At 39.8% G+C, this 16,569-nt stretch overlaps 1 long non-coding RNA gene across 1 annotated transcript; it reads right to left on the reverse strand.

The window, feature by feature from the left end:
* Positions 1-5,067: 5,067 nt before the first annotated feature.
* LOC141765957 (uncharacterized) lies at positions 5,068-15,581 on the reverse strand. The gene is made up of 4 exons (XR_012593553.1): positions 15,414-15,581; positions 13,750-13,940; positions 11,054-11,365; positions 5,068-5,540 (listed from the first exon to the last, which is right to left on the reverse strand). It is a non-coding gene; the product is annotated as an uncharacterized LOC141765957 (long non-coding RNA).
* Positions 15,582-16,569: the final 988 nt, after the last annotated feature.

Genomic DNA, 16,569 nt, shown 5'->3' on the forward strand with positions numbered 1-16,569 from the left:
GGGTGTAAACCACAGTCTGAGGCGAGGAGTGTGAGACCACAGGGCAGAAGGACAAAGCCAGCAGTCACAACAGAGGGTTTATGTTGTCCCCACATTATACAGTAGACGACGTGGACAGTGATGTGCAGACACAGTGACAAAAAGGACATTTTCCTCTCCTCGCTCACACACTCAGGAGGGGAATCTGGTTAGTTTTGTACAGGACACAAACAAGTAAAATGCCTTTTTGTAGTTTTAGATGCCAAGTTTCTTTGCCTCTGCAGCTGCAGCACCAAAACCCTCTTTGGTATTTCCACAAAACCTGCATCAACTGATCTCACCTGTTTTTTAACCCCCATTAAGAGTTAGAAAGCTTCTTTAAAAGCTAGATTTGGATGTGTAGGAGACATTTGCATGTAAATGTTTTTTTTTTTTATCCCTGAGTCCACTTTAAATTTGCAATAAGTGAAATAAATAGACTATCAAGGTAGAGCACAAAATGTTAAGTATTAGTTTTTTCTATCACATTTCTTTGTTGATTTTGAACATAAAACATCACTTTTCCAAAATGGGTTGGAAACATCTTTCACGTATTAGTACAAGTGAATAAAATTATAATATAAGGTTTTATTTTTTTATTTGAATCGTTAATTAGGGTACAACGTTTTTCTTTTTATTCGCCTATTTTAGAGTTAATTGACTTGCTGGTGTCCTTCATGTAAAACTTGCCATTGGCGTTGTCTTGAATCGTGACAGCATGTTTGAACTTCACAATCTAATTTATGGTCATTTTCGTTATAAGGCCTCACGAAAAACAATTCAGAAAATAACTAAATAAAAATATAATTTATCTTTTTTTTTATTCTCAAAACGGCTATAACGAAAATCAAAGAGCAGTAAGCTGCAAGCTGCTTTGTGGAGAAAAACCTATTTATCACACACCCACACAGGCCTGTCTAATATTATTTTTTGTTAAAGTTACTGTGCTTTTTGTGTATCCTTGAATGCCTGGTTATAGGCCTACATACAAAAATCGCATTATTTTTGCATTATTAGTTATTAACAATTGTAGCCCAACTTCATCACATGGCGAGCTGTCAAAATTAAAACTTAAAACTTAAAAAAAATCATATTTACATGTGTCTCTTTATTCTGAATTCAAGTCATCACCAGATAATCATTCACGTGCCATGTGGCCTGTAATAGAGGCTGTATACGCAGGGCTCGTGCAGGCTGGCTCGAGCACATTAGAGCATCCATTAACTGTATTACAGGCCTGCTCGAGCTCCAAGAGGCGGTGCGTCACACCATCAGTGCGCGTTACGCACCAATCAAGGCACGCACTCTGGCTGTAAACACGGATGTAAAGTCGTAAATGAAAAAGGTGTTAAATTAACATCCGGGCAAACTAAAATAACCACTTACAAAAACGAAATAATAAATTTTTGTTCTTTTTAAATAAAAACACTATAGACTTACTGATATTTCCTTCTCAAAGGACCAGAAAAATATTTGATAATTGAAATATTAAAAAAGAATTGAAGACTTATTAATTTGCAAATGTATAAACTATCATAGAGACACCTTGATAAAGTACACTTATTATTAGCCTATTTTATTTATTTATTTATTTATTAGGCTAAACCCCAAACCAGAGCATACCTCAAACTTTACAGGAATATTGTAGGAATTATTAACCTGTTTTTATTTTTAAGATATTATTTCACTTAAAGCCTTTGGTGGTGGTTTCATTTATTATAGAGTACGGTCTAAAACCTGCTCTATATATAAAGCGTCTCGAGATAACTTCTGTTATAATTTGACGTTATATAAAATTAAATTTAATTGAATTTAAATTTTGAGATGCGCTTGTAGGTAAATTAGTGTATTCATCTGTTCCAGGATCAGTTTCTACTTGACGCTGTCCTTTTTAGCACTACACATTTTTTCTCCAGATAATTTCTTATTGGTCTCCACCCTTGACAAAGCTATATATATGCTCCAAAAAATGACTTATAAATGCAAACAATTAGCTAAATGTGGAACTTTATTTGTCTTCATATTTCTTTATCTAATTCACGTTTGATTGTTGCTTCAACTGACAGCAAAAAGTAGTTCCATTCTTATTAAACTATTTGAAAAATCCAACGTAGTTTGGATTAAGCGTTGGCTCCTTAGGGGAGGAACCAATTGATTATAAAGAGACCCAGACTCTTTGGGAGGAGAAAGGGCCCCCTGTTGTTTCAAACCAGCTCCTCTAACTTCCCAAAGTGCAGGGGCCCAGAGGCAGGGCTGTGAGGAGAGTGTGTGCCTCCAGAGTGAGTCTCCTCTGAGGTGGGTGGTGCATGAGGAAGGACTTGTAGGATACATTAAATCAGCCTGATTAGGAGTTTTAGGCGAGGGCAAGGCTCAGGTCTGACTGAAAGGCTGCCGGGCAGCCCTTGAGTGATACTATTCACATCCTGGGAGAAAGGTCAGTGTCAGAGGAGTTCACAGGCCCCATCCCCATTCTTATGCTAAAGCATCATATACACATAGGCTCATTCAGAGGCTGCGGAGGCATAAACAGCTTCTTCTACCGACTTTCCCTCCAAAATGTTTGGATTTTCTCAATTTGAGCTCTGAGGTCCTGCCTCTGTTTCTCTCTCTTGTTTGCTTCTGAAGTGGATTTTAACATGAGATTATTGAACTGAAAGTCATACGTAGATATTTATTTACATCTATACTTTTGTATGAAAGTCTAAATGATGTTAAAAATATTACATGGCTTTATTTTTTTCTTGATTTGCAAAAGTGTCCTCTTCGCGAAATAATATTTCGAAAGATTTTTATTTTTATTTCCCTCCTCGGAGGTGAACCTGCTATTGTTCCCCCCTGATATTATCTGTTGTTCCGGTCACTTATTTGTTCTAGTAACCAGGTTTTATTAACTTCCTGTAAATAGACTTCTTCAGGCATTTTCCTGTCTGTCTCTGAGTCCAGTGGTCAATGGGGAATAGCAGGAAATAGCCACTTAATTAGCGGCCCTTGACCTTTGTCTCTGGCTCAGACGGCTCCTGACCTCAGCATCGCTCCAGCCTGTTTAATGTCCTCTGGGGGACTGTCCAGATCATGACCCCTGACCCCCCGCTGACCTGTAGGGACTTAACCAACAGGTCCCTGACCAGCCGCCTCGCCTCACCAGACACTCATCAAAAAGCAATATTTAACCCGAGTATAGCCGATTCAAGCAATTACTGAAGCTGTCATGATTACTCCTGGAGCTCTCTAACATTTGTTTGCAGCAAGAAACAAGAAAAACACACATTTTCAGAGCATAAAGTCGACAGAATAGGAAGAAAATGTAATGATGAAAATCACACCAGTGTAACAGTTTTTACAAAATCAATTGAAACCTTTGGGCTTTCGTTCCATCCACACTCTACAGAGGATGATTCCACTAATTGGTTTCCAGTCATCCAGAGGAGGGGAACTAATCACCGAAATCAGCCGCTGTAGCGTTTGGATGGATTGAAAACATGCTGACTTCTGCAGGGCCATCCATGAGAGAGATCTGCACCGCTACATGAGTATGAATTTAGATTTAAGAAGATGTGAAAACACGCTTTTACACATGAACTTATTTTATTCAATTATTTACTGCAACTCCCATGTGTCCTCACTTGTGACTATTTTTGTCTGTTTTCTGTTTGGTGTATACAGTATTCAATTGCCTACCTTTATTTCATTTTGTAGATGTTCCATTTAGTATATAGTAGATAATATAATGTACATAGTATTGACGTTTTTTTTTAAAGCTGCTTATCTTTATGCATCATTTCTTGTACTTCTTCTATTGTGATCAGTAAAGTTTCTCTTTTTATTATCTTAATTTCTCTGTCATAAGGAGATGGTGATGCTTTGGACTTGTTTTTCTATTGCGTCTTTGGTATACCACTGTAATATCTTTTTTTCCTATTTATTTATATATATAGTTTTCTCAGGGAATGTGCAATATTTGACATCATTTTCTACTGTGTCTTAGTGTAATACTGTAATGTCTTGTATATGTATTTTTTAAGCTGATTGCAGCTGTGTGCAGCACTATTACCCAAGCAAAATTTCCCCTTGGGGAAATAAAGAATATCTTTTCTTATTTTATTGTTGTAAATGGTTGTTGTAAATTTTAGGAAAACATTTTATCATTGATTTCAAATTAAGATGAATGTTGTCCCATTGAATAAAACCATATATATATATTATATAAGTTTTATTGTAGTAGTATTGTTTCATTGTTTTAAGACATATATCAAACCTCTAAAATATATTTAATTAACAATTTTAACGTTGTTTTTTTTCATAGAGAGAAAATGACTAAATTCTGGACGTAGCCTAAAGAGACGTAAATAATCCCCTGTTGACCTGCGTGTGTCCATCTGTTGTTTGACTCCGGACACAGATCAGTCGACACTGATTGAGGTCCGACTGACACCAGGAAGGCCTGTAATCCCAAAACCTGATTAATAGTCCAGACTGGGCCCTGGTTGATGGGCAGCAATACTTTTGGATTTAACAACATATATTTTTTTATCCAGGTTTTCATTTTATATTATTAGTTTAGGACTGAAAAATCTGCACAGTGTGTAACATGCTAAAATAAATAAAATATGAGGGGAATGAATAAAAGCTTATTATATATTTTAATAGGGTCATTTTTGTCCACTGAGTTTTGTGGCTGATGAACTTTTCTTTCCCACACTGATTCAACACACGTCCCTCTGTCTGCTCCTTCTAATTAAAGCTTAATGCAGGTCACTCCAACACTTTCTCACACGATCCTCACACACACATTATCATGAGAATCTAAAAAAAGAAAAGAGCCCTGCAGGCTTGACTCCTAAATACATTGCCTATTTTAGATTCATTTTAATTTCTTTTTTTTTTTAGGATTAAAGACAAAGCACTGTCGAAAGTATTCACCTTAAAAACACATTCTTTAGCATGTCAGCAGTGTAATATCTTGTATCCTTGCCTAATTTATCACCAAAATAAATGCTCAAAAACAAGACTGTAACACAGAGATGATGATATTTCCATTATTTTATTTCAAAGTGTCAGCAGGGAATTTAACACAATACATTTTATCAGTAAAGCATTTATATCCTATTAATGACTATTTTAATTTAGACATAATTAATTCATAAATGATTAAATAAAACATGCATTAGCTATGGAAAATAATGTATTGAGAGAGAATTATAAGTAGGAACATTCAAGGTTTTTTATTTGCAATTTTGAAAATAACAGATCTGTGTAAACATTTCAGATAAAACACACTTTATCATTGATACAGTATATTAAAATAAAACTGGTATTTTCATTGAAAACACTTTGAGATATACATTTCAGGCTTACAGAACAGCTCTTTTGTTTTTATAGTCCTTTAAAATACAGTAGGACTCTTCACGCTCAGGCGACTGATAAGCTCCTGAATTCATGTTGTGGTGAGAGTCTCTGGTCCACGATCTCCTCGTGCCTCCCAGGCAGGTTCCTGCAGAAAGGCCTGCAGATCCTGTCCCATTCTGGGGAGAAACGATGGAGTGAATCATTAGCACAATAATAAAATTAAAAGAAAGAAAGATGTTTTCCACTACAATACACACTTTCTCTGTGATTAGATGGTATAAGTCTATAGCCTATATATCCTAAAAGTTAATAGTTTTGTCAAGAACTACAACATAAAACATTCATAATACTTAAAAGCTTTATTTGAAAATAATTTTTCAAAGCTTGCAAAAGAGATTAAATCAACAACAATAAAAAAGGGCCACAGGGTTAAAGCACTGATAAAAGTGAGTCTATGGAGATATTTTTAAAGAACCAGTACGCAAAAGGCAATAATGATTGTGCAAACCGAAGCTCTTTGTTTTTTCAAAATGCTGAGTATGTTTTGACAATACTGAATTTGTTGTTGTGCATGCTTTTTTTTTTTTTACTTTTGTACATCAGAAATTGTGGGCAGTGTTTCAGAAAAACAAACTTCCTTTTCATGCCCTGTAAAAATAGGCCCCTGCGCTCTGCGTGTTGTTCTTCTCTCCCATTTTCAGGCTGTATGCATGGAGGGATCTGGAGGCTTTTATCCCCACAGGGAACCAGCCCCAACTCTTTCTCTGTCAATTTTCACCCACTCCCCAATTCAGACGAGCCTTTTCTCCCACCAACCCCACAATGAAGGATTTGTCCTCGTTCTCTTTGTCCACCTCTGATATCTTTTTTTTGACTGCTCCCTCTCTGCAGACGGCATGCAGCGTATGCAAATATGCGCTCTTTTATTCCTGAGACCCCTCCCCTGCATGAATGCAACCTTAAATGAGGACACACTTGCACACATTTACAGCGGGGGCATGGAAACATGCACGTATTACAATCAGTGGATTTGCATGCCCTCTCTGACACGCAGCCACTTACACGTCGAACGCTGACAGAAATATAACAGATTATTGTATCTATATGTCTATACATGCAGTTTAATGGATAACAGAATATATAACACAAGAATGGAGATGTAGGGCCGGCCACAGAGGATGGATTCTACTTGAAAAGACATGTTTTAGTTGCCTTTTTTTGTGGTTGATTTTATTTATAGAACTTGTGGAGACAAAGCTCTTTCTTTGCAATGTAAGAAGTTATTGTGTTGTTTCACCACAGCAATGGTGCATTTGGTGTCTTATGAGTCCACAGCACACAATGGGTGCTGAGATGTGTAGGATGAGGCTGAAAAATGAGACAACACAATAGTGGGTCTGCACTGAGGAAGAGCTGTAGACTGGTAATGTGTTAACTCTAAAGGCTGGATGAATTATAATGGTGTCTGATGAACATAAAGCGTTTCTCTCGCGGCTAACATTCCCAAGCTGGCCCGTGCCATCTGTGAGTATGTGTGAATGGGTTCGTGATAGTGTGTGTGTGTGTGTGTGTGTGTGGTGGGGGGTTGACGTCTGCTGGACAGCTCTGACAGTTCGGCCTTTTCAGTCGTACATTACTGAGCCGGCCGGCCTCTTTCCCATAGCAACCCTAACAGAGGTCAAAGGCTATGTACCCCCTATCCATCCACCTCCTCCTCCTCCTCCTCCTCCTCCTGTACTCCAGGGTGGCCACAGACTCTCTTAACTCCCCGAACGTGCAGCAGACGGAGCGGCTGCACCCATGAACTTGAACTTCTGACAGAGCGACGGAGTCGTACATCCATCTGATGCAAGAAAAGCGACATATACTCTGGACTTTCTCCTGTTTTTCACCCTATCGAATTCACGTACTGTACCGGCAGACATGTAAAAACGAGGTCACACCAAGGATTCCCCCTAATTCTCCTCACCCTAGCACCTCATCTCCTCCTGATATGATTACAAAGGGCCGCTGTATTAAAGGCTCAGTCACCTAATTCTCCTCTACTTTCATTGGAGCGTACAGGACCCCTACTCAGGGACGCCGCGGCCAACAGACGTAATCTGAAAAGCCTGGGATGTAGAAAACTTCTCTCCATCTTCCTCTAAGATACTTAATGTCAGGCTTTGTGCTAGATTAGTCTCGGCCAAAGTTGCATTAAAAAACCCCAGATGAGCCTCGCTTGACCCACATTGGACCTCATCCAAGACTATGGGCGGCCCCTGAGCCGGGCTTTATAAATCACAGCGGAGCCGTTAAAACATTAATAGTGTCCACACACACATAGTGAGGAGAATCCGAAGAGGTAACCCAGGAGCTATATGTGGTATTAACATTTTATCGCTACTATGGCTACGCTGCTTTCACCCACACAGAATTGGAAGTGGGCGCCGGCTACCGTCACTTCATCATGTCACACATTATAATTTCCTTGCACTGAAAAATCCCACATCGCAAAAGCAATGGTTAATAATGAATAGAAGAGGAGAAGAAAAGAAAGGGAAGTAATCATCTATATTCTGTCATTTTCTGGAGTTTTTAGGTAATGTATAAAGAGGGAATTGAAGAATGAATATTAGAAGTGTGGTGCAGAGGGAAGATTCAGGGACGTTCACATCCTAAATCCTCCTGACGCGGTGTCAAAGCCGCTGACCTCGCTGTTCAGCCGCTCTGGATTCAGACAATCTTGATTGCAGATTAAAACCAGACTCTTTAAGCAGTTTCACCAAAGTGTTTATAAGACATCACATACTGCTGAAATCAAAGATCACCTTTAGAGCGTGTTTTTAATTCTCACTTCCTATTAACGCTCATTTCATGTTATGTCAAGCTGCATATTGCGATTAGTCAGAAGTCATTACATGAATACATATTCTGTGTGTGTGTGTGTGTGTCGCTCGTTTTTACGTCCTCCAAACACTAGAAACACTGATTGCTCTCCTAGCAGGCACAGTAAGGACGAATATATGTCCCTGACAAATATGCTTCAGTCACCGCCTCTCTTTGACCACGCTGTCTCTGTCGACTGCCGCAGCTATCACAAACAGTTGCAGACCGACCTCCCCCCCTCTTACTCTTTCCAAACACACACACACACACACACCAGTCCTCCATGCCCAGCTCCTTGCACGCTGCACATTGCTTTAGCATGGCACTGTACTACAAGCTAACACAAGCTCAGCACATGCAGAGGTAACACTGGTGGCTCAAAAACATGGCTGCTGCCCATGTGCTACACCTGCCTCCTTTATACATTTGTCTCCACTGTGTTTAACCCTTTCTTGGTAAGCCAAAATTTGACTTCACAAAAGCCACAATTTCCTCCCACTGCTCCCTCTGTTTCCTCTAAAGGACCACGGAGATCTGCAACAGCCGTAGCAAGATGGGAGCAAGAAAGCTACAGTATCTCCAAGATTAATTTCTCGCCTTCACCTTGCTTTCTTCCTTCTGTCAAATCTGCCCGAAGCAACTCGCCGTATATCACACATGAGCGGCGCAAATGCAATTATAAAGACAGCTCTGAGTCTTTTATATGAATAATAATCTTTTGACGTGCGGTGGTTGCGCATGCCTTACATATTTTTTGTGGAGGCACATGTACAGTACGAGGCTCATTAATAATCATTATCCGCGGGGTTACATCATTCAGCTTGTTAGGCACACCCATCGCCTTAGCTGAGTCATTCCTCGGTGATACACCGCGTCCCGCCAACTGTCTTGCGAGATGTTCACGATGTCTGTCTGTTTTTAACCACCTGAGAGCGATACAAAATATGTAGATCCTGTTTGCACGGAGGACAAATCACATCCAGCTGGTAAATGGAGCAAAGATAAAGGAGGTGCATGGCTCATGACAAGACGTGCTGCATCAAATATAATCTGATTCTCAATGTGGAAAAACACGTGAAAATGCATCTTTGTGGTGTTGAAATGACAGCTTTGATACAATCTAATGGCAAAACTGTGATCAGGCCTGAGCTTCTGTATGCATATCATGTATGAATGCCAGTGAAATCCTTCTCTAAACAGCATCTCCATGCTTTTCAGACATGCAGAGGAGGCTGAATAGACTAATGAACAGTCAGGTGGCACTCCAGGGCCCGGACTACCCCCCCCCCCCACCCACCATCCCCCCCCACCCCCATCACACACACATATCAAACACACATACACTCGCTCACACATTAAAACTCAGCGGCTCGCCCGACCCCGGTGATCCGCACGACAGTCTAATGTCTCAGGCATCTGCTCATGTCTAGTCTGGAGGGTCTTTCCCACCCTGCCCCCCAAGCCCGGGCCCGCCGCAGCACCAGCTCCCACAATGGTGGGAAAGCAGGCCTTTACGGAGGGCGGAGGGGTGGTGGGCGTGGGGGTGGGGGACTAAACAGCTATTGAGAGGGGAGAGAGAGCGAGAGAGCGGGGCTGAATGATAATGTGAAAATGCACGGCGCTGTTCATTAACACACAAGCAGCACTGCAGCTGCACATGTTGGCCCCGGACACACATGCTCACGTGTCTGCTTCAGGTTGCCGCCGGAGCCACCGGGGTTACAGAGCGGCTCTACGCCATGATGAAGAGCGCTCGCAGGATCTCTCTCTGTGTGTGTGTGTGTGTGTGTGTGTGTGTGTGTGTGAGAGGTTACATGGATGGAGGTGGTACAGATTTGGAGCTTTGATATTTGGCGGTCGCTGTCAGATTTTGGAAGGATGTGACATTTTTATATCAGTGATGTTTGACATTTTTAATCTGTGTGTGTGTGTGTGTGTGTGTCAAATAAAGTTGTTAACCATGTGGGCAGAGTTGTAGTAGCAGAGTTATGTTTATTATATACTGAAAGTTGTAGTCAACATCAAATGTTTAGGACTAAATGTGTAAGAAGATATGAGATGTAACCAGTCTTTGAAGCGTTTCAAAAATGCCATTTGAAGCACTTCAAATGTTCTGATGAGCACCATTGTACGAATATTACACACTGCTAATATTCAGCGCTGCTATTATTACAGATAAAGAAACTGCTTCGTGAGGCAAAATATCTTTTGTTCATATAGTAAACGAAATCTAATATCGTAATGGTTTCCACTTTTAAAAACAATAATGCAATTCCCCAAATAGGAATTATCCGAGTATCCCCTTCCTCAACAGAATTCACCTGAGGGGCTTCGGCACATATTAAGATAGTTAAGATGCTGTATTAAATATCATAATGTGAATCTCATAACGAAAGCAGTTTTGCATGAATTAATCCGCGAGGTTTGTCGGGTGGAAACACGACGTACACCGCTGCCTGGTGTGCTTCAGGGAGTAAAGAAGCACCGTGACAAGAGAGGATGGCAGGTTTCCTTCAACCAGTGCCAGCTCATTAATTTTGTTTGCTACCCAGCCCCCACCTCCCACCACCAACTACCACCACCCTTCCTCACCCCACTCCCCCCCGCCCCCCTCAAATCACCCCGTAACTGCTAATTAGCAGGAGCAGCAGATAGAAGAGAAAAGGGGGAGGCCATGTGTGACTGGGGAGGAAATGGCAAACTCGTCTTCTTTCCCTCGTCCTTCCTCCCATCCCCCATCGTACAATCACACACTCCCCCACCTCCTGCCCACCATCACCACACCACTGGTACCCAACAGAACAACCATGATGCAGCTCACCTCGTATGCCAGCCCCAGCCATTTTAGGTGTCGCGGCAACATCTTCCCCAAGATGGCTCCTCTGAGCGCGCCCATACTCCGGGGATCCGGCAGGGTCTTTGTCCGCCTCCTGGCACGGGCAAACTGTCCCCCGTTGGCAGTACAGATGGCATTAGAAGAAGGCTCTTGGGCAAAAAGGGTGAGGGGGGGAGGGGAGAGGAGGAGGTGGCAATTCCGGACCAACCGTTTTTCCCTCTCTCGCCTCGTTTTTCTTTTAATGATCGTTCTCTTTTCAAGAAATCCCCCCATCATTCAACGTTGTTAATCAGAAGCCTGTAACAAGAGCAGATGGAAGAGAAAACAGAGGAATAAAACATGAAAAGCACATATCAGTATAGCTAAACACAGCCTTTTTAATGAAACAATTGCTTCGGCACTTGAATTGCGGCTATAAAGTTAACAAAACTTTTTTAAATCTCTGGCCGGCTTTGCTCATTCAAAGTGCAGTTGTGTGTTTTGTGTGCACGAGTGTGTATTTTTTGCCACAATAAAAGCACCAAAAGAATAATTTGCATTATACATGTACACAGGTTGAAACAAGAATGCCTTGGACCATCCCATAAATAAAGCCTCAAGTGTTTTTTACTCCCATTCATTAAGGACTGACACGCCCTATAGCAGACCAAGCTCAGGGTAAGACTCGGGACCGTGGCCTTTTCACATATCCAATATCTCGCTGTGAAACGAAGCAATTAGCCCGGTTTGACAGCGAGCTCTACTGCAATAGGTAGTTAAGAGAGTGAATGAAAACTCATCTCACTTTGGTGCTCTTTAGGCTTTAGTGGCATTCTCCCGGGCTGAGCGTATGCACCGCACGGCGCTGAAGTACCAAGTTAAAAAGTTCAGCCCCTGTCTACAGGATGGCCTTGGCCTTCTCATTGAGGCAAGACACAATGTGTCCCAAAGGCTGCAAGATTAGCTACAGCTTTAAATACAGATGCCAAGTGTTTTTTTTTAACCCTGTGTGCGTGGGTTGCTACACCACTCAACTGCATTATTAGCAGTCGGAGACAGTAGTGCCTGGACAAAGCAGCAGCATCCCCTTTTATTTCCTCTATAAACACAGTCTCACAGGTGAAATCTAAATAGAAAATACTCTTCCAAAAAGATGAAAGTAAATGCAAAAGATAAATCAAGAGGATCTGCTTTGGTAAAATGTGAGCATTGACTGGGGATGGCAGGGGAAGACACCAGTGTGTGTCCCGAAGCAGGAACCTCCAGGGAGAGAAACCCTGGAGGATTTTAGTGTGTTTTCACTTACTGCAGGTGAGCAGGAGGGATCAGATTAAACGCTCTGAGGTGTGATAGGCCTTTTTCACAGAAGACACATGTCACAGTAGGAAAAAGCACTGGTGTAAATAATACAATCAATGATGGCTGAATTCCATTGAGCTGCTTCAGGTTCAGGGTCATGCTCACTGTCACACTATCATGACCTACTGGGACATTTCAATAGAACAGAGACATAGTTATTAGTAACACCGGTGCTTTCACTACTATGACATGTCAAAATCTCTAAAAACTATTGTGACCTAATTCTACCTCCCTGCATATATTATTTGATTTGTTCACACAATAAAAACTAAATTCTTGAAATTGAGAAAGTTTGAAAGTTCTTGTTTTATTCTAACTGTTCCCCCACTGGTAGGGATGCACCGATACAGGATTGGATATCGGGCCGATACTGACTCAAATAGCTGGATTGGGTATTAGTGACAATGATGCCAATCTATTCAGTTCTATGTTTATATACTATATACATTATATACTGGAATTTTTAATTCCTGTTTAAGTTTTGACCAATTTATTGCAGCATTAGAAAGGTTTACACTTGAATTGTAATTCCTGTTAATTTTGAAGATTTTTTTACCAAGTTGTTGGGGCACGATTTATTGTTTTAATAAAAAAAATCAATTCACTAAATTTATATCTATGTATCTATTTGTTACATTTTGTTTTACAAAGTTAGGAAAGCAATATTTAAGTCCAGCCTGGTGTTGCCTTACACATAAAAGAATGATCCCAGTCACTTCCACACAGTGAGGCATACAGCTTATTAATTAAACACTGGTATCGGATCGGTTCTCGGTATCGGCCGATACCCAAAGCCCAGGTATCGCTATCGGTATCGAGACTGAAAAAGTTGGATCGGTGACCTGTTTAACATTCAGCACCATGTTGCAGAGGACCTGAATGGATGCACAGTAACCCTAACCACCCTGAAACAGGACCAGGTATTGACTGAGGGCCCGTAGAGCTCATATACAGTATATGAATATGAATCCTCAAAATAAATTGAAGTGAGATCAAAATAAAAAAAACACACTATATCAAACTCTATAGCATAGTGATAAATGAGAAGTTAGCTTTGCATTTTGTCTCAACATAAAATGCCTCAAAGGCATTTTTGTTTTCCTCAAAAAGACCTCATCATCACACGTGACATATTAACAAATAAACATTTTTCTGCAAAGAAGAAGCTCTAAAATGCCTAAAAATCTGCCATATACTAAAAAAAGAACACATATAAAATATAAAAAATTATAATATATTATGTATACATTTTGTACAAGCTATTTGGGATTATTTGCATGCTTTTTCAATTTTTTTTATTTAGCAAAACTTTAATAAAATCACAAAGCAAATTATTTTCTTACCTTTAAGAGTGTAAAGCCTGAGGAGTCTGCTTTCTTTGGGGAATGAAGACAACGTTACGGAAGTCATTTCTACTTTCGGTTATCTAGCTTTATGACAGGTATTTAAAACTCATACAGCTAGATAACCAAAGACAGAAACACACCCCCCTCTCTCTCACACACTCTGTAGGCTGACATGATGCTGACGTGATCTAGGAGGAGGATGAGTATGCATTAGTAGGCCTATAATATCTAAAAAATTATATATAGAAACATATTTATACCACACATTTTTAAATGATAATGAGAATAACAACAGCCTGGCACGACATGATAAGAGGAGATAGATCAGATATGTTAAATTTGAACATTTACACATATTGTGTTGGTTAAACTAAAGCAACCAGCCGTCAAATACTCCTGTGGTGATCTGGTTGAAGGCCTACTCAATGTTACAGTGACCTAATTATACTTCACATTTTAGTTATATTTGAAAAGCCTCCTTTAAAAAAGCATTATATAATTACTGGAGGCTTTAGTAAGAAAAGAAAAACACATTATTTTGCATTTCTAGGTAAATATATGTGTGGGAGGCCCATTGCATTAGCATTTCTTGCAATTAACATCATATTTCTTTAAGGAATCGGATTACAAAGTGTTCAAATGTGTATTCTTATAAACTTATAAATAGGGACTTTAATGATCTAGTTTAAATTAGCAATTTGAAATACAAACAAGACATATTTCTTGTGTTAAGTTGCATTCAAAAATATCCACTTTAGACACAGTTAATTGTGTAGAAAAGGCCTGTGTTCTGCAGGATTATTGTGTAACACTCCTCTCTCCTTTTACACAAGGTATTTTTTTACATTTAAAGCAACATTAAGACACACCATTTATACAACTAATATCATCTTAACACTCACACAATGAATGACTGGTGTTATTTCACAACCTGACTTATTAATGTAAAATCATAAAGATACAGATTTTAGAACTTAAAGCCTTAAACATGTGAGATGGTATAATAATAGAAATGTTTATCCTATTTTGTCACAGTGGATGATCATGAAAAGTCAGTGTGACCAAAACTATATATAGGGCGGCCTGAAAGCATGACCATGACAATGAACCTGAGACAGCATTAGGTAAAAGACACATCTCTTTGATGCAGCATGCTCCAACATCAACAGCTGACTCTTTTTTAAAAAGAAAGAAAAAAAAATCTATAAATGTGAATTGAGCTGGGTTATAAGATAATTCGCCCTGGGCTCTTTGGTGCTCCTGTGGGGTTAACGAATCCCTACTTTTTAATGAGAGTTGGCCTACTTCTGCTAAAACTAGACTATATTTCACATCACAAGGATTATCTGCATAAGCTATTACAGAAACCAATTTGTTACTGATCATAATAATAATAATAGGCCGAGGAGCATGGTGTAATAGTCACTTTTTTTTGTCTGTTTAGTGACCAATACCCTATAATAAATTAAACCAATACCCTATAATAAATGATTTGTAGTGGTTAAATAATATGATACCTCACGTTAAAATAAACTAAACATGTTAGAGGTGCATGCAATAAATTCTCTGCATAAGACACATGGACATGGCAGGATTCAAAGCTGGTAAAGCCGTATATATACGTGCGCAAAATGCTGCGTATTTCCAGACGCGTTTCTTACCTGTTTTAGCAGACTCTGGAGAGAAATGTCCTCAACTTTAGCAGATAATGAATTTTTCCAGGTTATTTCTTCTTGCATTTACATCGGGCCCCGGTTAGAGAGAGAGCGCTGCTGCTGCTGGTGGTGCTGCTGCTGTCATCAGGTGAGTGAGTCTGGTTTCATCCTCAGTCCTCCAGCTTCTGCCTCTCTCTCCCAGCCTGCGCGCTTCCTCTACTCGCTCCCGCACTGACGTCATACCAGGACCAGGGCGGCGTGTCGACCAATCAGAGAGCTCCGCCGGCTCCAAAGAGTGTTCGAGCTCAAAGAGACGTCTCACTCCTCACAAATTTAGTTTTCTCTTGCTTTTTGTAGATTTCTTCAACACTACTAGCCTACTACTATTACTACTACTACGACTACTACTACTACTACTACCACTACTACTACTACTACTACTATTGTTGCTACTACTACTACTACTATTGCTGCTACTACTACTACTACTACTACTACCACTACTACTACTACTACTATTGTTGCTACTACTACTACTACTATTGTTGCTACACTACTACTACTACTACTACTACTACTACTTCTTCTACTACTACTGCTGCTACTACTACTACTACTACTACTACTACTACTACTACTACTACTACTACTACTGCTATTACTACTACTATTGTTGCTACTACTACTACTACTACTACTACTATTGTTGCTACTACTACTACTACTACTATTACTACTACTACTACTACTACTACTACTACTATTGTTGTTGCTACTAATACTACTACTACTACTACTACTATTGTTGCTACTACTACTACTACTACTATTACTACTACTACTACTACTACTACTACTATTGTTGTTGCTACTAATACTACTACTACTACTACTACTATTGTTACTACTACTACTACTACTACTACTACTATTGTTGCTACTACTACTACTACTATTATTGTTGCTACTACTACTACTACTACTACTACTACTACTAACTTGTTTTGCACTATGGAACTGTGATGCTGGAAACTTGAATTTCCCTCGGGATCAATAAAGTTACTATCTACTATTGTTGCTACTGCTAGTACTACTACTACTACTACTATTGTTGCTATTACTACTGCTACTACTACTTCTATTGTTGCTACTACTACTACTA

Source organism: Sebastes fasciatus, chromosome 4, assembly GCF_043250625.1.
Source record: "Sebastes fasciatus isolate fSebFas1 chromosome 4, fSebFas1.pri, whole genome shotgun sequence".
Lineage (NCBI taxonomy): Eukaryota > Metazoa > Chordata > Actinopteri > Perciformes > Sebastidae > Sebastes > Sebastes fasciatus.